At 41.7% G+C, this 24,404-nt stretch overlaps 2 long non-coding RNA genes across 2 annotated transcripts in view; one reads left to right on the top strand and one right to left on the bottom strand.

Moving 5' to 3' along the window:
• Nucleotides 1-220: 220 nt before the first annotated feature.
• On the bottom strand, nucleotides 221-922 carry LOC134290085 (uncharacterized). The gene is made up of 3 exons (XR_009998848.1): nucleotides 794-922; nucleotides 542-727; nucleotides 221-460 (listed from the first exon to the last, which is right to left on the bottom strand). It is a non-coding gene; the product is annotated as an uncharacterized LOC134290085 (long non-coding RNA).
• A 5,553-nt stretch (nucleotides 923-6,475) lies between these two features.
• Nucleotides 6,476-24,404, top strand: part of LOC134290068 (uncharacterized) — a 404,394-nt gene continuing 386,465 nt past the window's right edge. Inside the window, exon 1 of the long non-coding RNA XR_009998836.1 lies at nucleotides 6,476-7,358. This is a non-coding gene — a long non-coding RNA (uncharacterized LOC134290068). The remainder of the gene's footprint in view (nucleotides 7,359-24,404) is intronic.

Raw genomic sequence — 24,404 nt, 5'->3', positions numbered from 1 at the left:
AATTTGATAATTTCAGTTCCCGACTGCATTGTGATTTTTTCCTTTTCTGTGTTAATAGGAAATAAAAACCTCAGGGAAACTTAATTCATTCATTTGATTTATTTAGTTCAACATCTATACATAGGTAAAACTGAGTCCATAATAACGGTAAAGGCTTATGGTATCGCGTAATACAGACCCCATTGAGGCCATCCGCAACTCCTATTCCTACCTCCCCGTGGCACCGGGGAAACTGCGAGAAGTCTTGGGAAAGTCCATTAGCCTAACAGGAAAGAAGTGGGTTTGCTTCTTGCAGGCCTGAGGACCGGCTAACAATGACGTCTGTTCCCCAGATTAGAGGCAGATGATCAATATCCTAGTGCCAGTGAAGGGTTCTAAGCATAGCTGCATATCCTTATTCTCCGCAAAGTTACAGAATTAGTATTAGGCCCTGCCAGCCAGTCATAGAACGTTTACGAAGCTAAAAAGAAAAGGGAAACTTAATTAACACCTGCTAATTGAATAGTATCATTTTATTCATTTTTATATTTAAAACTGTAACCTTCAATTACTACGCTTCGTGCAATAGTAGAACAATTTCGCCGGTCCTATTGGCTATTGTGTGAAAACCCGCGCAGGGGTGAAATTCTTGGTTCATTGCAGTCGCATTTGCCCAATCCAAATTGTTTTCCATTCTACAGACTGATCCACTATTCATCAAGATCGATGCAGTTCTTCGTCCATTTTCCTGAAAAGTAATCGAGCAATCTTTTCAAAAAACTACCCGCAATAATGTTGTAAAAATGCAACTTACGCAATTTCCAATCCTTGCTCGAAACCACCAACGGTTTACTTCACTTTCGTTTTTTTTTTCTGTGACTGAAGCGGCTGAAGTGAAAAACTAATAACAAACGACGCTTGACAACCGTCGTTGGCAACGTTGCTTTGATGGGAAAATACTCAAAATACTACAAATACAAGTACAAATACTAATCGTTTACTATTAGTACAGTTTAGTAGAAATTTAGAGTTGCAGGCCCCTTGGAATTGCCCCAGGGATTCATCCTGGGTGTCCTCCAAGAATTTATTCCAAAAACTCCTCAAATGATTTTCTTAATTCTCCCCAGGTAACATTTTGATGACCAATTGGTCTTGTAAAGGTATTTAGAACCGTTATAGAACTCAATACCTTTCATTTTGGTTTTATGATGGTTCTAAAACCCTCTTCTAGTCTATTTGACAAAAAAATTTACATAGGTTAATCTTCCAGAAATGTTTCACCGCTAACAGCACCACGTTGATTTGTGTAGATCAGGCGAGCTTTATAAAAGTATTGTACAACATACAACAGTGTGATTCCTGAAGGGTTAATTAATGCTTTTAGTATAAAATATTATTATATTCAATTTCATCGTATTGCAAAAAGGTAAAATAGCTAGTAGGTACACATTCACTACGGGTGCTTACCCCCTCCTGATCGAAAAGCTGGCTACGCCCTCGAGCATAGCAATATTGTTTAATAGAGATCATGTTTGGTTATCTATTAAACTTATACTGTTGCAAACGTTGTGTAATATTTTATTGATAGCATCACAAACATTATGTGACTCCTAGATCCACAACTCATTCCAACCTACCAACAAATATTATTTCCCAAGACAACTGTAGAAATGCAGAGGATAATCAAGTGTCATTGATTCTACGTGCAATCGATTCTATACTTACGATTGTGTTCCTATTAATCACAAGGATTCGTGAGAATAATCGACCAATTTCAATGAAAGGCGTAAATATTAAACTTCCTTTAAGATTCACCTACTCGAAACTTTATCCGCAAAGAAAGTCCCCTTCCACACACACATGTCCTTAAGACAATGCACACCACTTGTCAAATATCAAATTAACATCCCTCTCGAAAATTTACGCGATTACGCACATGAGTTCGGAGGACGGGGAGAAGCAATAAGTTTCCCTCCGTCGACAATAAAAATTTCTTTCCGAAAACACATTAAAACACTTTCATTACGGGGCAACTTTTGGCATCGAGCCCACACCGAACCCATCGGAGCCTGCCGGTGACACACGAAGACCCGGGTGGTGGTGGTGGCAGCGCACAAGATATCCTTTTCGAAAAAAGGCGTAACGATCTCATCTCCGGTTTGCGACATCCCTTTAGTTCGCTACTTTAGCTGCTGCTGCTTCGCTTCAGCTCGATTTCACGGATGGAAAAGCGATGAAAGAAATTCTCCAAATTTCCCATAATCACACATATTTTGCCATCGGATACATAAAATATTGCCACTCGCTTGACTCTTTCTTTATCTCTCGCTCCACTGACTTGTGATTCCCGCTTGTGTGGTGCTAGTAGTAGGTACCTACATCGCATCGGTTTTCGTTTGATCAGCATCAGCCGGTTTTAAAACCGGCGCTCATCGTGTCGTACGGTTCGGGCTCCCCCGTTTAGTTCATCTCTTCTGCAAGTTCCTGCTGCTGCGCTGCCTGGAGGGAACGCCCCGAAAGACAATATAACGAAAAACGCTTTTTATTAAAATTTTCCACTAAATTATTCTCTTGCAGTCTATTAAATTTGGGAAATTCGAAAATTCTTCGCCCTTTCCAACCCGGCCCAGGAGTGTGGGACCGATTGCGATAGAAGAGGCGCATGGGAGAACGAATGAGTACTTCTACCTATATGTACTACACATAGTCACACACGGATGATACGGAATCAACAATGTAAGTACTACGAGGGTTGGATGAAATTTGCTTGCGGCACGCGAAAAAGGCAATCTTGTACCAGTAACCGGCCCGTGGAGCTCGAAACGTGTGACGATGGGATGGCTTTTTGGGAAACGATTATTCGAGGTTCGGTATGTATCTATTGCTTTGCGGAAGGGTTGCCAGCGTCAACAAACATTAAGGAGTTATACTGGACTGAAACGTGCTTTTTTTATAGAATGAGGTGGTACCTCGGATTATGTGGGGATCGACTCACAAAAACTGATTTTCTCTCTTCCTTATCTTAACGGTACGCCCGGTAGGGATGACTGTGAAAAAGGAGGATCGTACATGAGAACTCCCTCTTGGTTTGCGTTCCACCAGCTAACATTTTAATTATTCTCTCTCCCCTGGAAGATTGGGTTCAGGCTAGTACTATGGACTACCCGTTGGGCTCAAGCTCCCGGTTGGGGAGGGTGAGGGGGGCAACTTAACTTGCTGTTGGTTGGCCCGCCATTTTCTCTGTAGTTCAAGTACGATTCGGAAGACCGTGAAATTGAGGGAATCCCACTTGTCCGTTACCTTTTAACAATGTTGTCCTGAGTGATATCTACTGCATACCTCCTGCATACTCGACCTTTGCTCCACAAAGCGTGAGCATTCAAAGGGGACATTCTCTGCAGTCTCACTGTAGTCTTAGTATTCTGGACATGCAAGAGAGCCTGCATGTCCGAATCTGTGCAGATATCACCTAAAGCGCCCATGGTCTGACAGAAATTGTGTCAAGTGAAAGTTCACCTCGCCATGGGGCCTGCTCGTCCATTTGGACACGCTCCGTATGAGCCTGTGTGTTCATCTACTCTTGCTGGAGGAATCCCATTCCCTCTGAAACTTCAACATATGTAGAGTAGACGATGTTCTGGCGATCCGTCTTGCGCCAGTTATGCCGCGTCACACGAAGCACTCATCATCCCCTGCCACCTCTAGTGCTATGGGCATCAGGTCCTCTAGCACACATACCGCGTCCTCTGAGACCGCGCGGTATGCGCTGACCACCCTATGGCACACTAGCCTTTGGGTACTCTCGAGTCGCTTCATGCTTCGATCGACCACTAGAGCGCGTTCGACCATGCAGCGACGCCATACTGTAGTATGGAAACCGCTACTATCGCGAGTAGCTTACGCTTAGTCGAGACTATTGCCGAGCTATTTGACATTATCTTTCACAATGCCACTATCGCCTTGTGTACCCTTTTGCTGATATAATCAACGATTCTTCCGAATTTCAGCTTATTGTCGATCATGACCTCTAATTGCTTCAATGAGCGCTTAGAGTTGATCGTGCATCCGCCTGTGGTGAGCACTACCTGGTGTTCAGACTTGACGTGTGCGAGTGTCAATTGTCTCGAGCCTCATTCAGGCCAATGCAAAAAAATACGCTTTGGAACCCCACAAATGCGCAACGCCCCACGCTTGGGCACCATGTAGCAAAAAAAGTTTTACGGAGCACTACAAATGCACCGCCCCCCCCCACATGAAGTGACATGCAACGAATAACATGGAATAAAAGACTACAAATGCGTTATTTTATATTTCGTTTTGTGCCCCATGTAGCAAACAAAATGCAACAAAAAATCACATCAGAATCTTACAAATGTCCTATTCCACTCTTCGTATTGCTCCACATTGGGTGCCAATGTAACAAAAATATTATTGGAACCCAATAAAAGCTCATTTTATTTTCTGCATCGAGACCCACATTTACGAACTAATGGGATACGAAGAGTATATTGGAACATTACAAATGCACAAAACACAAACATGCAACAGTTATCTTAATAGATAACGAAGTGCAATTCCAGGATGACGCGGTTTCATTATTGTTCATGATCTATCAATCCTGTAATCGTATTTCTTCTGGCAGATTGCCTTTTTGTTCGCAGCATTGGTTGCTTACATAGCTTGTGATTAGTCTAGGAATTTCTAATCCAAAGGGGGACATTTTCATTCGGGCAACAACACAAAACCGTCTACAATTTGATGTCCGTGTTAGGGAACGGCTTGCGTGTTTTATACTGGATCGAAATATTTGGGGCGCTACAAATGCACATTAAAGTCGAGGACAGATTCACAAGCCAGAGTATAACATACGATACAAAAAAATACGACTAAATGCAAACGTAACACAATGCCAATGGCGTGCGTTCCTATCAGTTCCACTTGCGGTATACTACGAGGGTCATCCACAAAACCGACGGTTGAGCCTCAATACGCCAGCATACGCCGCGTTCCAAAGTACCGTCCCCCCGGGTAAACGTGAATATCATATCATATCTCAAAACGTTCAAATTTTAAAGTCATATCTTAATATGATATTGATGAAATATTCATAGAGTTGCCAAATATCTGTTCAATATCTCATCGTGATATGATTTCAACATTAGTACTTATTTGATCATCGGAAAGACTTGTGGAACCCGCTGTATCGAGCTCGCGTTTGTGGCACGAATTAAAAAAATAAACCAAATTTGGGAGCTATCGGCACGCTAAGCTCAGTACGACCATTTCGAAAAACGGACCATTTGATTCTAGATTCAACAAAACATACCGCTGCAGACGACCAGCTTTTTGAGTTTCAACCAACCAACGCACAATGGAGCACCTACACTGAACGGAAACCTCCGCCTGAGATCGACTTCTTCCTTCCGGTCAGACTAAGGCCGGGGTGGCCTCTGCTGTACATAGTAGCCGCCTCCATTCCACTCGGTCCATGGCTGTTTATCTCCAGTTCCGGAGAAACTCCTTGAGGCATTACTGGGTGAATTTCTGAAACAGTTTCATGACAAGTTTTTGAATTTCTGAAGAGGAAGTCCTTCTTTGATGACTTCTTGAAAAAATTCTTGGCTCCTGTATGTATCACTCTAAAATTATGAAATTCTAATAAAAATCATTTAAGGAATTGCTTAAGAAATCTTTTAAGTAATTAATAAAAAAAATTCATATAATCCTAGAGACATTCTTGGGTGCTCCCCTGGAACAGATGATGGAAGAATTTATGAAGTTTATAAAGGAACCCATGAATAAATTTTTAAAGAGATCTCGAAAGGAATTCCTGCAGCAATCCCTGGAATAATTCTCGTTACAATTCTTGGAGAAAATCCTGGGAAAATCCACGAAGAAACCTGGAGGAATACTTGGAGGTATCCCAGGAATAATTTCTGAAAGTATATCTGAAGGAATCGCTGGAGAAATTCTTGGAGGATCTTGAAGAAATCCGTGAAAAAAATTCTTCATCTTTTGAGGAATTTCTGGAGGAATTTCTATAAGAATTTCTGAAGAAAATCCTGGAGGAATCACTGAAGGAATTCTTAAAAAATCCCTTGATGCTATCCTGCAGGAATCCCTGAAGCAATTCATGGAGAAATCTCAGGAGGTAATCTTGAAGGAACTTCTGGACAAACTTCTGGTGGAAACTATGGAGAAATCCGTGGAATAATCCCTCGAGGAGTTCTTGGAGAAATCCCTAGAGGCATTGTTGGAAGAATCCCTGGACGAATCTCTGGAGGGATCCCTGGAGAAATTTCTCGATGAATTCTAGGCGGAATCTCTGGAGGAATTTTTGGTGAAATTCCTGGAGGAATTTTTGGATGAGTTTCTGGAGGAATTCCTGGAAGAATATTTGGTGGAATTTCTAGCGGAATTCCTGGAGAAACTATAGGAGAAATTGGATTATTTCTGGATATATTTCTGAAGAAAGCTCTTGATTAATTCCTTTCCCGAGCAGAAGAGAAAAACAACAGCATAACAAAATGCGTTATTTTGGCAAAATAACTGCATAACGGAATTAGTAATTTTCATGTTATTAACATAACATATTGAGTTATAAACTTGGCTGTCATAAGCGGCAAAATAACAAGTCACATAACAAAAATTTGTTCCTGAAAAATCAATTTAATAACATGTTTTGTTAGTGGCAATAACAACTTAATAACAGTGAATTTGGGAAATATTTCAATAACAAATTTTGATATTAAAGAGTTATTGATAACATTTCGAAAGCAAAATTAGGGTAAAAACTAACTTTTTTTACTCATTTTTGGGTAATTATTTTAAGTGTGTTATTCTATTTTTAGAAAATAACAGGTCACATAAAAAAATTTTGAATTCATTATAAAACTTACAAACATGGACGGGATTTGAAACTCCAATCCTGCTATCGTAAATTTTCAGTCGCCTTTACCAATGAGGCTATCACAGCACTTGCAGTGAGGGACGATAGAAGCTTTACTGGTTCTACGTACTGCCAGTTTCCCTATTCCCCCATTTCATGTTTGCCAGTCGCAGGACAAAAATAGACAGAGATTTGAATGCAAGATCAAACAATGAACCTCTCTCTCTTACCAACAGCGCTATCGCGGTGCGCAGACATGCGCACTGAAACACTAATAACAGTGGTGGCGTTCGCATGGCCCGTCGTCGGCTGTTTCGGAACAAAGAGAACGACAAAAAAGTTGCTAGTCGACTATTTATGATTGAGCTTCGTCATGGGGTGCATTTTGGCGGCGACAAAGATTCTTTCCGGACGGAGATGATTTTTTTTTATTTTTTGTTTTGTTCGCGTTGTGAGAACGGCGATTATACACGTACCTACGTGAGCGAAGGTAAAAGGGAACGTCCATAAATTACGTCACGCTTTTATGGGGGAGGGGGGGTTCCGTAAAGTGTGACAACCCATACAAAAATTTCAGAGGTCTCATACAAAAAGTGTGACATAGGGGGGAGGGGGGGTTGAAAATGGGCATTTTTTGCGTGACGTAATTTATGGACGCTCCCAAAGGTGATTATATCATATGCCGATATGATTACTTCTGCAGATGCTGTTTAGTTTTATTCTGTTTTAGATTATTTTTAGTAATGAAAAAAGATATTTTTGACATAATGTCAAACAATATATGATCGAATAATAATAGATCGAAAGAAAAAAGTTATAATAGTCAAATGCAATCATCAATTGAGCAGAATTGTCTGTATAGTTGACATTTTTATTGATTAGAATTATTTAGTAGGTACCATATTTGCTATCTCCACTCTCACTAACATTCATTACTTCGTAATACATAGTATGTTCGGTACTTTTTGACGTTATAATTAGAGGTTAGAATAGCAGTACTGTTAAAATGACATATAAATTCAACTAAGTTTACTCAATTTTGAGATAAAAAAAAACTCATTTGCAGATGTATCACTTTTTGAAGGTAAAATTTTACTTAACCTATAAGAATTGGGAATCGTAGAAAAGTGATAGGAATTTGGCACCGTAACGGGACTGGGATATTGAAAGAAGGAAATTAACACAAAGATAAACATATCAATAGCTATGATGCTATATTTACCCAAAACTCAAATTATAGCAATGAATAAAATAAAAAATACGGAAGAGTCTGATGAAATTTCTAGAAGTTGCAATGCCTTTATTTTTTACTTCATAATATGAAACAGCAGACAATAAAATAAAGAAGGTAAACTATGTAATGGTTATATCTGCGATGAATTTTCTCCGATTTTGACAATATTGATCTCATGTGATCCAGATTTATTTTTTCCATCAACAACAAATCCGACTGAACCGATCTGGTCATCGTGAGTTAAGAAAAACCCCGAATTGCCATACACGTGGAATTTTCCATAGACCAGCTGAAATTGGCTTCTTTAGTGGTGTTGAGATAATTCCATATTCACAATCTACATGCCAAACTGAGCCGACATCCAAATTTTCATGAACTTTGGTGCCCGGGAACCTATTTAAAAATCGATTTAAAGTTTGTATGGGAGCGATTTGTCGAATCACCCCTCGTCGCATTTCGTACTGGGCGGAGCTGTCAAGCAGTTGCCCAGCTGTCAAAAGGTGATTTCAAAAAATCTTTTTGTAATTGAATTTAGGTATCAAAATAAAGTTTTAAAAATCTGAAAAAAATCATACTGGCTTAAAAAAAGGTGCTCTTTCGAATAAAATCAAAAAATCAATATATTATTCTTAATTTGAAAACCCAATTGGTGATTGGTACAAATTAAGTACCTTACCAAGAAAAAAATGTTAAATTTAAATTAATACGTTCAATATGTAGTCCGTCCAAAGTCTTACACCGTACATCAAACCGTTTTTAATTAGATTTTGTTTTAGATTTTATAGAGGCATTTTAAAATCTTCTCCTGTGTGGTAGGGATAGGATTTTTCAAAACACCATCGTTCTTCTTCTTCTTCTTCATGCACCATCAAATCACCAATAGCATATCTGCCCAGCCTAGGCCCAAAGTATTGACTTCAAAGTAATCATTACGAAGCATAAATGTCAATTTCTTGATTTTGCTTTGACTGACCAAGCCAAGGTTGACCGTAGCATTTTCATAATTCAAATCTCAATTTGTTCATCGAGCACATGTTCTGTTGTGCTGCACGTGGATGTCAAAGCGTTTTCAACAGTGTAATTACGAAGCATGTTTCACGAGAGACCATATCTTTTCAATACGCTAACTCCACAACAACGCCGATATTACTGCGCCACTTGGGCAGTGGCTGGTATTTTGGGTACTTTTCAGCTACAACTCAGTCAATTTCAGAAATTTAGCAAAACCTCGCGCCGCCCAGCAGGGACTTTGTTTTGTACACATTACAGCACCTCCATGTCACGTAATATACCACACCTCTTATCAAATGTGATACCGTAAGCGTACCATACTTTGCGCACCTAGGGCCTAACTTTGCGCACTTTTCAAAAAATCGTTAAATAGTTTTTCTGGTGCATTATGCAAACTTTTTCCCACGGAATACTAGCTAATGATATGGGGCATGCACTTTGTCTCAGTTTGGATGTAATGATAAATGGAAGAGGAAGACAAATTGATGAGTGAATATGCAGTTGCTTTCCCTAAAATGCTGTAAATAACGTTGTAGAATGACGTAGGTTTTGTTTCAAAATTTGTTTTAGTTTAGATAGCAATACCATAAATTATTTGTGCACTCTCAATAATACAATAATAACCAAACTTGTTCCACAACAGAATGTAATATTGAAATGTTATTTAAGGGCTGCATACCAATTGCTTGGTCATAACAAAATAAGATTGTCCAACAAAACATGTTATGGAAACGTAATGCCTTGATAATTCAATAATAACAAAACAAGATATAAAAACAGGTTTTGTGATTTCGTAGTTATTAATTTGATATTCCCCTCTGCTCGGGTTATGATTCCCTAGAGGAATTTCTGGATGAATTCCTGAAGGAATCCGTGGAGGAATCCCTGCAAGAATTCTTAGAGAAATTGCTGGAGGATCTCTCTCTCTCTCTTCTTGGCGTAACGTCCTCATTGGGACAAAGCCTGCTTCTCAGCTTAGTGTTCTATGAGCACTTTCACATTATTAACTGAGAGCTTCCTCTGCCAATGACCATTTTGCATGCGCATATCGTGTGGCAGGCACGAAGATACTCTATGCCCAAGGAAGTCAAGGAAATTTCCTTTACGAAAAGATCCTGGACCCACCGGGAATCGAACCCGTCACCCTCAGCATGGTCATGCTGAATACCCGTGCGTTTACCGCCTCGGCTATATGGGCCCTGGGGATATCCTGGAGGAAATCCTAGAGGAATGCCTGGAAGAAATCCTGGACCAATTCCTGGCGCAATCCTAGGAGGAATTTCAGGAGGAAACCCTGGAGGAATTTCTGAAAGAATTCCTGGATGAACTCTTGGAGAAACTCCTGGAGGACACCCCAGAGGAGTTCTATGAGAAATGCCTGGATACATTTCTGAAGAAATTCTTTGGGAAAGTCCTGGAGTAATTCCTAGCGTAATTTCAGGAGGATTTTTTTTAATTTCTGGAGGAATCGCTGGAGGAAATATTGGAGAAATTCCTGGAGGAAGCCCTGGAGGAATCCCTGGAGACATTGGCGGAGATAGGAATTCTTGGAGGAATTCCTGAAGCAATTCCTGGAGGAATGTCGGGAAGAATCCTTGGGGAAGTCCCGGGAGGACCCAGTTAACCAATTATCGAATAAGATGTTACATAAAATGTTAATGTGGGGGCGATATGCGTACATTTTACATGCGCCCAAATAAAGGCATGCACGTATATGGCCTCCACTTTATCATCTTATGCAACATCTTATACGATTACTAGTTGTCTGAGGAATCTCTGAAGCAATTTCTGGAGAAATCTATGGAAGCATTTCTGTAGGAATTCCTGGAGTAATGCCTGGCGGAATGTCTGGAGAAATTTCTAGAGGAATCTCTGTAGGAATCCTAGACGAAGTGCTTAGAGGGATCTCTAGAAGAATCCCTTGAAATATTCCTGGAAGAATCCCTGGAGCAGTCCCTGGTGGAATTTTTGGAGGAACTCTTGAAGGGATTTCTTAAGGAATTTTCACGGGAATTCATGGAGGAATTCCGGGAGAAATTTCTAAAGCAATTCGTGGAGAAATCCATAGAGGAAATTCTGGAGGAATGCCTGGAGGAATTAATTGATAGAATGCATGAAGCAATTCCTGGAGGAATGATGGGAGGAGTTTTATTCTTAGAGGAGAAATTCCTTGATAAATTCCTGAAGGATTTCTGCAGAAGTTGCTGGAGGAATTGCTGTATAAATGTTTGACGTAATTGCAAAAGGAATTCGGGAATCAATTCCTGGATGAATTCCTGGAGGATTGCTTGCAGGAATTCCTGGAGGAATGCCTGAAAGTAAGCCTAGAAGAATTCCTATGGTAATTCCTGGAGGAATCCCTAGAGTAATCTCAAGAGGAATCCAGGAATTCCAAGAGAATCTCTAGAGAAATTCGTAGAGTTATCTCTAAAGAAATTCCTGAAGAAATCCCTTCAGGTATTCCAGGAGGAATCCTTGGGGGTATTCTTGAAGGAATGTGTGTAGGAATTCCCAGAGAAAACCATGGAACAATCACTGGAGGAATTCCAGGAAGAAATCCGGAAGAAATTTCAGGAGGGATTCCTGAGGAAATCCCAGGAGGATTTTCTAAAGAAATCCTAGAAAACACTGAAGGAATCACAGAAAAAAATTCTTAGAGAAATTCGTAAGGAATCCTAAGAAGAGTTCATGAGGGAATCCCTGTAGCGGAATTTCTGGGAACAATCACTATCGGAACTCCGTAAGTCATCCATGGAGGAACTCAAGAAGGAGAAATTCCTGGAGAAGTCCTATGAGGAATTCCTGAAGGAATCCCTTGAAATTATATAATAAGATAGAAATTGTGCTCTTGAAGAAATAGTTTGCGAAATGTATTGTGATTTTCGAAAAAAAAAAGATTGATAATAATGTTTATAACATTATTGAAGTTCATGATTTTTGCCTTTCTCGTTCACCTAAGTAAACTGAAAGGCTATATATTCACTCAAAAAAATAATTTTCGATAGAACGCTGTCACATATACCAATCAACGCAGTTCGACGAATTGAGATGATGTCTGTATGTGTGTATGTATGTATGTCTGTGCGCAAAAAAAGGTCAGTCACTTTGAAGGCACTCCCCATTGGCCGATTTTTCGGATTATAGCTCAAATCGAACCGGAATTTTACCGCATTGCTGAATACAATAAGCGAGATTTTTTCCACGTGTTGTACAAAATGCAACAGCGCGATTGTTCGAGGGTTAAACGTATGAAACTGCGATATTCATCAACATGTCACTTGATTTTTTTTTAATGGGGTTTCGAAAACACGAGGAAGATGCTATCTCCGCTAGGTGGATTAATAAGAGTTTTTTTTTTGTAATACTGATAATCTTAAGTAGGCATAAATTGAAAAAAAAAATGGAGATTAGGGGGAGGAGAGGCAACAACCTTCCCCAGCCCCCCTCTGGCTACGCTCATGGGGTTGGTCACACTCTACGCAAGGGCGGAAACAAAATCTGGAAGCAAGCGTTGAATTACAACCCAGCAGGACATCAGGAGCAGACCCAGAGGCTCATGGCGGCGCAGCCTCTACAACGAAATAAAGCAAGTCGACAAAAATTTGACCTGGCCACATGTCAAGGCGATGGCGGGTAATCGCCCAAGATGGAGATCTTACAATTTAGACCTCTGCACCATCATGGTTGCTCAATACTGAAGTAAGTAAGTATTCAACATTTACTCGTACAATATTTGGTCACCTCACCGCATTTGGCATCACTTCTCACATGTATTCCCATACAATTTACAATACGTTATATTACACCAGCAAAAAATAGACGTCGATCCCCGTTCAAAACCCCCCACAGCCGAGAGTAACACTCCAAATGGATTTCCAGCGATTAAACCGTTCAGCCAGTAGGCATCCAACATTCAAACAGAAGAAAATGTGTGACAATCGGAATTTTTCCAGAAAGCAGTCAACTTTTCTTCGCTTTCTAGGTATGTAGGTACACTGAATTGGACTCCCTTTTGGCAATGGCCAACGAAACGACAACACACACGGGAACTAAATTACCGGCAAGATATTTGAATCCTATCGCATTCTTCCGGCTGCCTTTTGATGGCTATTAGGACCGGCTACCACGGGCGGGCGGGTTCGGATCGGTTTTGGGAAAAGGATTGCCTTCCGGCATCATCCGGTGCGCGCGCGGTGGTCGGTGGGTGCGTTTCGACCGGACAACGCAACGGGAAAGGGATAACCCATTAGATTTGGGAGGGAACAATAAAAACAGAATCCACATGAACACACGGTTTTCCGAAAAGGAGGGACACCCCGGGCCCGGATATCTGTTATGTGAAAATTGAAGCGGGGTCGGAGGGGATGCGATGTGGAAGCTTTCTCTCACAGGAGGAAATTGTTTATATGACTTTCGGTTTCGGTTCTTTGGTTTTTGTCGTTTTCCGACGTCGACGACCATGTAGCTGACTGGATGGCTGGATGGCTGGCGACGATGTCGTTTTTATTTCGCTTGCCAAAAACCGAGTTACGGTTCGGTGGCTAAGGATGAGAGGACAACTTTCGATAACCCAAAGCGGAATGCGTGCGTGAAAGGGTTCGTTCGGGGAGTGTGAGACAATATTATCCTTGCGCCACTCCTCGAACGGTGGTGGGGTTGGGTTGGTTTTTAGTGTGATTTTTGGTTCGATGGAGATGGAAGTAAATTTTCTTTGCCTGCCGTTCCAGTTTATTTTCATTGGATGCCGGAACCAATTTATGGTTGGTTGGTGGTTTAGTTTTTAAGAGGACTGTGACTAACATTTTTTTCAGTGGCGATTTTTTTTAACCAAATCAATACACTGGAACCTCTTGTTACGCCTTGGGCTGAGGGTGCATAATTCATTTCATTTATTTAGTTAACATCAAATTCATGATAATACTAAATCAACAATTTGCCGCCATAATACTCGATTTGCAGCTGCAGCTCTCCAACGTCGGTCACGCCCAACACTCGCCAGATCACGCTCCACCTGGTCCGCCCATCGTGCTCTCTGCGCTCCACGCCTTCTTGTACCAACCGGATGGTTAGCAAACACCAACTTTGCAGGGTTGTTGTCCGGCATTCTTGCAACATGCCCTGCCCAACGTATCCTTCCGGCTTTGGCTACCTTTTGGATGCTGGGTTCGCCATAAAGTGCAGCGAGCTCGTGGTTCATCCTTCTCCGCCACACACCGTTCTCCTGCACGCCGCCGAAGATCGTCCTTAGCACCCGTCGCTCGAAAACTCCGAGTGCTTGCATGTCCTCTTCGAGCATCGTCCACGTCTCGTGCCCGTAGAGAACCACCGGTCTTATTAACGTCTTGTACATGGTACATTTGGTGCGGGGGTGAATCTTTTTTGACCGCAGTTTCTTCTGGAGCCCATAATAGGCACGACTTCCACTGATGATGCGCCTTCGTATTTCACGGCTCACGTTATTGTCAGCCGTTAGCAAGGAACCGAGGTAGACGAATTCTTCTACCACCTCGAAAGTATCCCCGTCTATCGTAACATTGCTGCCAAGGCTTGTCCTGTCTCGCTCAGTCCCACCTACCAGCATGTACTTTGTCTTAGCCGCATTCACCACCAGTCCGACCTTTGCTGCTTCACGTTTCAGGCGGGTGTACTGTTCTGCCACCGTTCCAAATGTTCTGGCAATAATATCCATGTCATCCGCAAAACAGACAAATTGGCTGGATTTCGTGAAGATCGTACCCCGGCTGTTGAGCCCGGCTCGTCGCATAACACCTTCCAGGGCGATGTTGAATAGTAGGCAGGAAAGTCCATCACCTTGTCGTAGTCCCCGTCGAGATTCAAATGAACTGGATAGTTCACCCGAAATCCTTACGCTGTTCTGCACACCGTCCATCGTTGCTCTTATCAGTCTAGTCAGCTTCCCGGGAAAGCTGTTCTCGTCCATAATTTTCCATAGCTCTGTGCGGTCGATGCTGAGGGTGCATAAATTAAGGGCGATTCGACAAGTTTCGTTGGCATTTCAACGGGATTGCGGGGACTTCAGGGCTTTTTCAAATGACTTGAAGTGTGATTCAGAGAGGTAGTCTCAGGATCCCTTAAAGACCGTTACAAGGGCTTCGAGAGGCATTTCATAGAGTTTTCGGGGGTTTCAAGAACGTTCCAAGAGCTTTATGGGGCGTTTGTTAGCATTTCAGCTCTTGAAAACGTGAGTAGGGATTCAAGTCGACCATTGTGGCAGCCATATTTGTATTCTCTGATGTTTCTCCTTAAACACCGCATGGCTTTTCTCTAATTAGCTTTGATTGTGTTTTTTTTTTTGCTGAAAAGCCTGTCTATGGGTATTTATGGCGGGTATTTATGGGGCTGTCCATAAACCACGTGGTCATTTTTTTGGGACTTTTCAACCCCCCCGCGTGGTCATTAGTCCATACAAAAATTTTTATTTGTGCATACAAAATGGTCATTGGCCGAACAACCACACCCCCCCCCCCCCTCATGACCACGTGGTTTATGGACAGCCCCTATGGGTACTCATCTAACTACTATTCCCTAGCCGTTGAACACCAGGATGTTAGGCAAGAAGAATGTTGTTGTGATTGTGTTGTTTCCACGATGGCCCTATGTTAATTTCAATTTCTGTTCAATTTCTCTTATGGTTCGCTTGCGTATCTATCCCCTGTGTTCTTTCAATTCCTTTTCTAACTTCCTCTAATATTGAGTAGTAATTGATTTTCACCGTAAACTATCAATCAAAGCTCTAAAGGATGTTTCAAAGAGTTCAGTGGAATTTTACGGGGATCATAATGGCATTTCAATGGGACTGTTGACGCTTACCAGATATCTCCCACCTACGTTGTGTTTAATCTTGGTTGACTCGATGTAGCAGCGGTTACAGCAATAGCAGCGGGCAGCAGGTAAGAGCTTAGATTTTCTCGCTTCAGGTAGCAGCAGCAGTGATGACGATGATCCAGAGCGACAGCGGACGACGACGACTCGATGCATGGGCTGCGTATGCATCGACCTAGGACAATTCAGAGACACCAGAAGGTTGAGAAACACTGGCACATAATCTTCATGCAGTTCACTTTTTCTCTGGATCTTCAATTTACAACACTCGAACGTTAACATTCACTTTTTCTTTATTTTTTTTCATCCGAACTACTGCACTACTAGTAAAGAACTGAACTCTGTGTACGAAACATGGAAACTTAAAACCTATCCATGCTTTCTTTTTGGGCCTATTCACGTCATAGTTGCCAGTTTTAACGGGCGAAATCTTATGCGAACTCATAATGGTTATAATTAATGGAACTAATAGCGAACAAACTTGCGTACAAGTCGTCTCAAACTGGTATAGCTTGATTAATGGTTCAACAGGGACTATTAAGGTTTAGGGACGTTTCGAGGCCTTTTAGGGACGTATCTATGGCTTTCATTTTTTCTGGAGGAGTCTCAGAAATTTCAGAGTTTGGAGGTTTTTCAAACAGATTACAGGGATTTCAGAAGTGTTTCAATAGTGTGATGCTCCCAATGGACCTCCCGAAACCTTGTTAATTCCCCAGAGACTATCTGAAACGCCCTTGACACCTTCAGGCATCTCATGAGACTTTCTGAAACGCTCCTGAGATCTCTAGATACCCCCGTGAAACCCCCTGGGACCCACTGAAATGTCCCTGAGTTTCCTTGGATCGCCCATGAAACCCATTGGAACGCCCCTGAGGCTTTCTGAAGTGCTCCTGAGTTCGCATGGAACAATTCAAAAATCCTCTTAAGATCTCTTGGTATCCCATGAAACTCCTTGGATACCCTGAAGCACCTCAAAGACACTTTAAAACCCCATTTGAAATCTCTGAGTACTGTAGTATTTCAGTCTGTTCACTAATGAGGTGCAACTCAAACTGCGTCTGTTCTGACATCCAGTGGCTGAGTATGGAATACTGTATTACGTCAGCTATGTATATAAATAAAGTGACGGTGCTGCTAGGTGATAAAGGTAGCGCTACTCTGGTGAATAATCTAACATGCTAAACTGTTCAATTACAACGAGAAAGGAAGAAAGTAGATAACAGTAACAATGCTTTCGGCATTGGCATAAGGACTTCGATAAGACGCTCGGTACATGGAATGTGGACTTCAGAGGAGCACGAACGAGAGAATCATCAGGCTAGATAATTTCAGTGAATCCCATTGCCGAAATTCTCTTAACTACAACAGATACTATATCTTTTACATCATTTATATGACCGCCAAAGATGATCCTAATTGCTTGATGTTCTCATCGAGCATTGTCAAGGTATCGTGCCCGTAGAGAACCACCGGTTTTGTAAGCGTCTTATGCATGGTGCATTTGGTGCGGGGGTGAATCATTTTCGACTTAGGTTTTTGTGAAGCCCATAGACTTCCACTAAGGATGCACCTTCGTATTTAGCGGCTAACATTGTTGTCTTCGTTATTAACCCTAAAAGGGATACCTTCATGGCCTCAGTTTCGTCACCTCGCTGAGTGTGTTCCATCACAGACGAGCTCTGAAAGGCGCCTGGGGTCCAATGGACCCCAGGTATCCCTTTTACGGTTAAGGACCCGAGGTAGCCGAAGTCCTCCACCACCTCAAAGGCAACCTCCCCTCGGCTATCTAACACAGCCAGCATGTACTACGTTTTTGACGGGTTGACAGTGAGTCCAACCTTTGCAGCTTCATGTTTCAGATGAGTGAACAGGGTGGTCCAAAAAATCGGTTTTGCTCCTCTACGCTTATTCGATTTGTGACCAAATGGTATGCCTTCTCCCAAAGTTTGAGCTTATGTGGTTGAAAATTGAGATTGCACAAGCTCTTCAAAGATTGTATGGGAAAACGATGTTCATTCAATTGATCGTAGTAGTTTTTTTTATCTGTACTAACCGACCCATATCTCCGTCAATTTTCCACTGATTTTTTTTTTTGCTCATTCAACTCACAAACTCATTTTCAATCGATATAATATTTGGTTAGACCGGTTCGATCACCGTGGATGCCGGGAAATTCGGAATTCCGGGCTTATGTTTTTATACAAAACAATGCTAGGAATTTTCGGTAGATTAATGGTAATATCGGTGTTGCGAAGGGGGCAAGAGGGACACTTCCACCGGGCTGTTAGCAGCACTATCAAGATGTTCGTTTGTGCAGCTTTAAACTGCAATAGAGTTTATTAATTAAATAGGTACATATGTGTAGGAATTTAATATAGCTCACACTTTTCGGTGTACTTGCAATGTATGCACACAACCTCTGCTTGCCCGATACAACGTTATAGTTGGAATTCAACTGCAAGCAACATAGTTAGTAGTTTCAAAGGTTTAGCATAGTTATAATATTTTACCTAGTGAACAGAACAGTAATAGAATAATTGCAAATTCACAGCTATAGAACTTGGCGATTCTAACATAATTTAAGTGAGAAATGATATAACAATTTTGTTTAGGATTTTCATTTAGGTAGAGTATAACAAATTCTTACTGTATCGCACGAACTAGGTTTTAGAATTCACTTTAGGGTTTTCCAATTGTAGGGTAACGAATTCAAATTAGATTTTAACAAATTAATCGTAGATTCACAGAACTTGCTCCTGCTGATGTTCTCCGCATGTAGATTTTCTATTGTCCTCGACTTCACCAGCATTTGACATCTCCCCGCCGTCATTAAGCAACGGCGACACTTCAGATGTTTGGCCAGCAGCAGTGTGGCCAGCGGTAACAATCGGTATCAATCATCCTAAAATTGCTTCAGCATATAGTATCTGACCAGCCTGAGATCATAAAATATGTTGACTTTGTAGCTGTGATTTCGGATCAGGCTTCCCGTGGGGCCATGGCTGGCAAATTATCTTCCCGGCCTAGATTTCGTTTCCGCCGTAGAGCAGCATCCGTCTTTGTGCCCCTTCCGTTTGCACTTGCCTCAAAAATGATCTTTATAGGAGCATTTTATGTTTATTTTCCGGGGCTAGTCTTTTTTACGGCTAGCTCGCAGGGCCTGACACCAACTCACTAACCCAGGGAGCTGGGCTTACCTTCCCGGAAGCTACGGGTTCTACATTGGCATTTCCTCCAACTACAGTGCTAAATAGCTAGGCTCAACGCATCCCGAAAAGGCTACGTGCCGCAAGCCGAAATCTGCAGGGATCAGGACGGGAGCCTACTGACGGACAAACGTGAGGTAATCGAAAGATGGAAGCAGCACTTCGACGAGCACCTGAATGGTGAAGAGAATGTAGGCACGGAGGACCAAGGCAGCGGAGGAAATGACTATGTTGGTGCAGCAGAGGACGGGAACGAACCAACTCTCACGCTGAGGGAAGTTAAGGAAGCTATCCGCCAGCTCAAAAACAACAAAGCGGCTGGTAAGGACGGTATCGCAGCAGAACTCATCAAGATGGGCCCGGAAAAGTTGGCCACCTGTCTGCACCAGTTAGTAGTCAAGATCTGGGAAACCGAACAGCTACCGGAGGAGTGGAAGGAAGGGATAATCTGTCCCATCCACAAGAAAGGCGACAAGTTAATGTGTGAGAACTTTCGAGCGATCACCATTTTGAATCCTGCCTACAAAGTTCTATCCCAGATCATCTTCCGTCGTCTTTCACCTAAAGTAAATGAGTTCGTGGGAAGTTACCAAGCAGGTTTCATCGACGGCCGGTCGACAACGGACCAGATCTTCACCGTACGCCAAATCCTCCAGAAATGACGTGAATACCAGGTCCCAACGCATCACCTGTTCATCGACTTTAAAGCGGCATACGACAGTATCGACCGCACACAGCTATGGAGAATTATGGACGAGAGCAGCTTTCCCGGGAAGCTTACCAGACTGATAAGAGCAACGATGGACGGTGTTCAGAACAGCGTAAGGATTTCGGATGAACTAACCAGTTCATTCGAATCTCGACGGGGACTACGACAAGGTGATGGACTTTCCTGCCTACTATTCAACATCGCCCTGGAAGGTGTTATGCGACGAGTCGGGCCCAACAGCCGGGGTAAGATCTTCACGAAATCCGGTCAATTTGTCTGTTTTGCGGATGACGTGGATATTATTGCTAGAACATTTGGAACGGTGGCAGAACTGTACACCCGCCTGAAACGTGAAGCAGCTAAGGTCGGACTGGTGGTGAATGCGGCTAAGACAAAGTACATGCTGGTAGGTGGGACTGAGCGAGACACGACAAGCCTTGGCAGTAATGTTACGATAGACGGGGATACTTTCGAGGTGGTAGAAGAATTCGTCTACCTCGGTTCCTTGCTAACGGCTGACAATAACGAGGGCCGTGAAATACGAAGGCGCATCATCAGTGGAAGTCGTGCCTACTGTGGGCTCCAGAAGAAACTGCGGTCAAAAAAGATTCACCTCGCACCAAATGTACGATGTACAAGACGTTAATAAGACCGGTGGTTCTCTACGGATACGAGACATGGACCTTGCTCGAGGAGGACCTGCAAGCACTCGGAGTTTTCGAGCGACGCGTGCTAAGGACGATCTTCGGCGGTGTGCAGGAGAACGGTGTGTGGTGGAGAAGGATGAACCACGAGCTCGCTGCACTTTATGGCGAACCCAGCATCCAGAAAGTGGCCAAAGCCGGAGGGATACGATGGGCAGGGCATGTTGCAAGAATGCCGGACAACAACCCTGCAAAGTTGGTCTTTGCTAACCATCCGGTTGGTACAAGAAGGCGTGGAATGCAGAGAGCACGATGGGCGGACCAGGTGGAGCGTGATCTTGCGAGTGTTGGGCGTGACCGAGGTTGGAGAGCTACAGGTGCAAATCGAGTATTATGGCGGCAAATTGTTGATTCAGTATTATCATGAATTTGATGTTAACTAAATAAATGAATGCATTTTATCACGAAGTTCTTCTTTTTCGCAAACTTTGATGAAACGGCGTTGACGATGGATTTCTCAGGAACGTCCTGCTTCATATTACTGAACTGATGGCACTCCTCGATAAGATTCTCAAGTGTCGTACCTTCCGTCGGTGGCGCTATTTCTTCAATTTCAAGCTTGCCGATCAATCGTGTTCGAATAACTGCATCCCGTGGAGACTGTAGGTCGTAGACATAACAAAGGGCCTTCAACTGGTCATTCGAAAGCTGGGTGACTTGCAACGCTTCGCAGTGCTTGTTCACTGAAACAGCATAACTTGGAAAATTGTTGGCATTGTTCTTGATGTACTGAAGAGAGCGTGATCTATCGTTAAAGAGTGTTGAGGTAGCGCTCATGGAAATTGGTGTCAATCTTCTTCAAGACTAGCCTCACCTTCATCGGATCGTCCAGGTTCCTGCCGTCAATTTTGGAAACGTCTTCGTAACGGGCGTACCAAGCGTTGACAAATACTCAATAGAAATCTTCAATTCCCGTGGCCAGCGGTTCGATACCAGAAGAATCTACGTAGCCAACAACCTCAACTGTTCTTGGGAGCCTGGGGCACTGAGCACAGTAACGTAAGTAAGTACAGGAAGTAATGGGCACTGCTCAAAGACGACCCAGAACAGTTCGTTCGTTGATGAATGCCAGATGAAAACGGATGAAAAGAACGGCAAAAGATTATTGCAACCACAACAAATTGCAAATGCTCCATAAAAAATCAAAAAGCGCTCCATAAAGAATGAACATATGTTCCATGAAAATGTGCAATGTTACCCATAAATAATTGAAAACGCTCCATACATTATAAAAAATGTACCGGTAAAACATAAAATTTTCTCATTAAAAGTAAAAATTCGCTCCAATAAATAATACTGAAATGCTCTATAATAAAATACAAATGCTCCATAGAAAAATGCAAATGCTCCACAAAAAATTGAAATTGTACCCATAGAAAATTGAATATTGCTCCATAGAAAAATTAAATTGCGCCATAAAAAATTGAAAATTGCACCATAGAAAAATAGACAAATGATCCATAAGTATTATCAAACTGCACCACATAAAATACAATTTGCCCCATAAAAAATAAAAAATTCTCCATAGCTTCAAACATTTGCACCTTTAAAGCAGTGCAATGTAAAGCAATTCAGCCCTGTCGAATTAAATTATGAGAATATGCTATCTAAGGAGGGTTTTCGATTTTTCATTGAGCAATTCATATTTCTTATGGGCCCATATAGCCGAGGCGGTAAACGCACGGGTATTCAGCCTAGGGACAATAGAAATTCGCGATTTCGCGGAAGCCGCGAAATCCGCGAAATTGAGTCTTGACCGCGAAATTTGAAATATCCCGCGAAATACCGTGAATTCTGGCAAGCTTGAGAAAACACCCTACAAATTTCCATTTATTTCAAACTTTTAAGCAAAAAATTTGTTGTTAACTTTGGACTGTGTAAAGTTATTTACGGTTCCTTATTTGCATGATAAAAATATAATGCATTATAAATCTATGCTCTTATCTGATTTGTTACTTTTTCGATTAATTTATGATTACCCTTCACAAGATTTAAATGAATTCTTCATTTGGTGTTCAAAATTCAAGTTTTTCTCTACAAAATGGTCAAAAACATGAGTCCGCGAAATTGCCGCGAAATTCACAATCGTAGCCCACGAAATTTGAGAAATTTTGCCGCGAATTTCCATTGTCCCTAAGCATGACCATGCTGAGGGTGACGGGTTCGATTCCCGGTCGGTCCAGGATCTTTTCGTAAAGGAAATTTCCTTGACTTCCTTGGGCATAGAGTATCTTCGTGCCTGCCACACGATATACGCATGCAAAATGGTCATTGGCAGAGGATGCTCTCAGTTAATAACTGTGGAAGCGCTCATAGAACATTGCAAGCTGAGAAGCAGGCTTTGTCCCAATGAGGACGTTACGCCAAGAAGAGAGAGAGAGAGATATGGTGCAGTTTGATAATACTTATGGAGAATTCATCTTTTTTCTATGGTGCAATCTCTATTTTTTATGGTGCAATTTAATTTTTCTTTGGAGCTATATTCAATTTTCTATGGGTACAATTTTATTTTTTATGGAGCATTTGCATTTTTCTATGGAACATTTGTATTTTATTATGGAACATTTCAGTATAAAGTATGGAACGTTTTCAAATATTTATGGGTAACATTGCACATTTTTATGGAACATATGTTCAATGAACATTGTTCATTCTTTATGGAGCGCTTTTTGATTTTATATGGAGCGTTCCTATTTGTTTATGGGTGCAATAAATAGGCTGCCGAAAAGATCGTTGCCAGAAGCCAGATGTCAGTGCCTGGTATCCGGCGGAGAGCAGTACAAGAAAACGAGAGCAGTCGAGAAAAGAACTCACCGCTTATAGTAGAAGCAGTAGTGAGGCGCAAAACAGCATGGATAAATATGACATGCGAATGTTTTACGAAACTGTCAATGGCGTGCGGAGAAAAATTGCGCCGGCACTTTCGTCAGTTGCTCTTTCCCCCTGAGAGCAGCTGATAATGACCCACTTCTGAGCCCATGGCTCAAATGGACCCGGATACTTGGACATCGGCGAACGGCAACCCATAATGGACCCCCAATCAGACTGGAAACAGGAACAACCAACAGCCACACATCAACATTCTCGTGCTCATCATTCTACCATGATAGGGTAGAAAATGAAAGCAGCGCAACGGCAACCAGTTCGATATACATAGTACAATTAGAATAGAATGCATTTAGGCGCTATACAAAGTGTAAGTACAGCTTCCAATTGGAATTGCTCACGCAGTGCCCTAGTGGATTTAGGTTAAGTGATTGAAGAATAAAAAAAAAACCCAAATTAATCCACCTAGAAGTGATAGTGCCTTTCTCTTCGTATCCCGGGTAGAGCTTAATGGCAAAAGAATGGCAAATTTTACCATTAAAACAGAATGTTTCAATGGCAAAATGTGTTATTCGTTTGTTTGAAATAAGAGTTAAAATAACAAAAATAATAACAAAATTTTGGTAGCAGAAAAACTTAAAAATAACTTATTTTGCCATTGCAATAACAAAGTAATGCGGATTAAATTGAAGAACAAAATAAGTTATTATTGAGATATTAATAACAAAATAAGATCCAAATTAACTGTTATCGGTGAGTAACAAAATATGACATTCTTGAGTTATTGATAACAGAATAAGAACAAATTTAGCTGTTTATGTGGCGATCAAAATAATGGTAGGTTTAGTTGTTCAAATTCAATTTTAAAATAATGGTAGATTCAGTTATTATTTCAAAGTAGCAGAAGAAAGGTAAAATGAGCTATTTCTTTTTTTTCATCAATAAAATTTAAGTTCATCAATCAATGTAAAAACAGTTTTATTTTATGGAAATTAAAAACTCA

This window comes from Aedes albopictus, chromosome 3 (genome assembly GCF_035046485.1).
Source record: "Aedes albopictus strain Foshan chromosome 3, AalbF5, whole genome shotgun sequence".
Taxonomy (NCBI): Eukaryota; Metazoa; Arthropoda; class Insecta; order Diptera; family Culicidae; genus Aedes; species Aedes albopictus.
The sequence above is the reverse complement of the archived record's forward strand: the minus strand, read 5'-3'. Positions and strand labels throughout refer to the sequence as shown.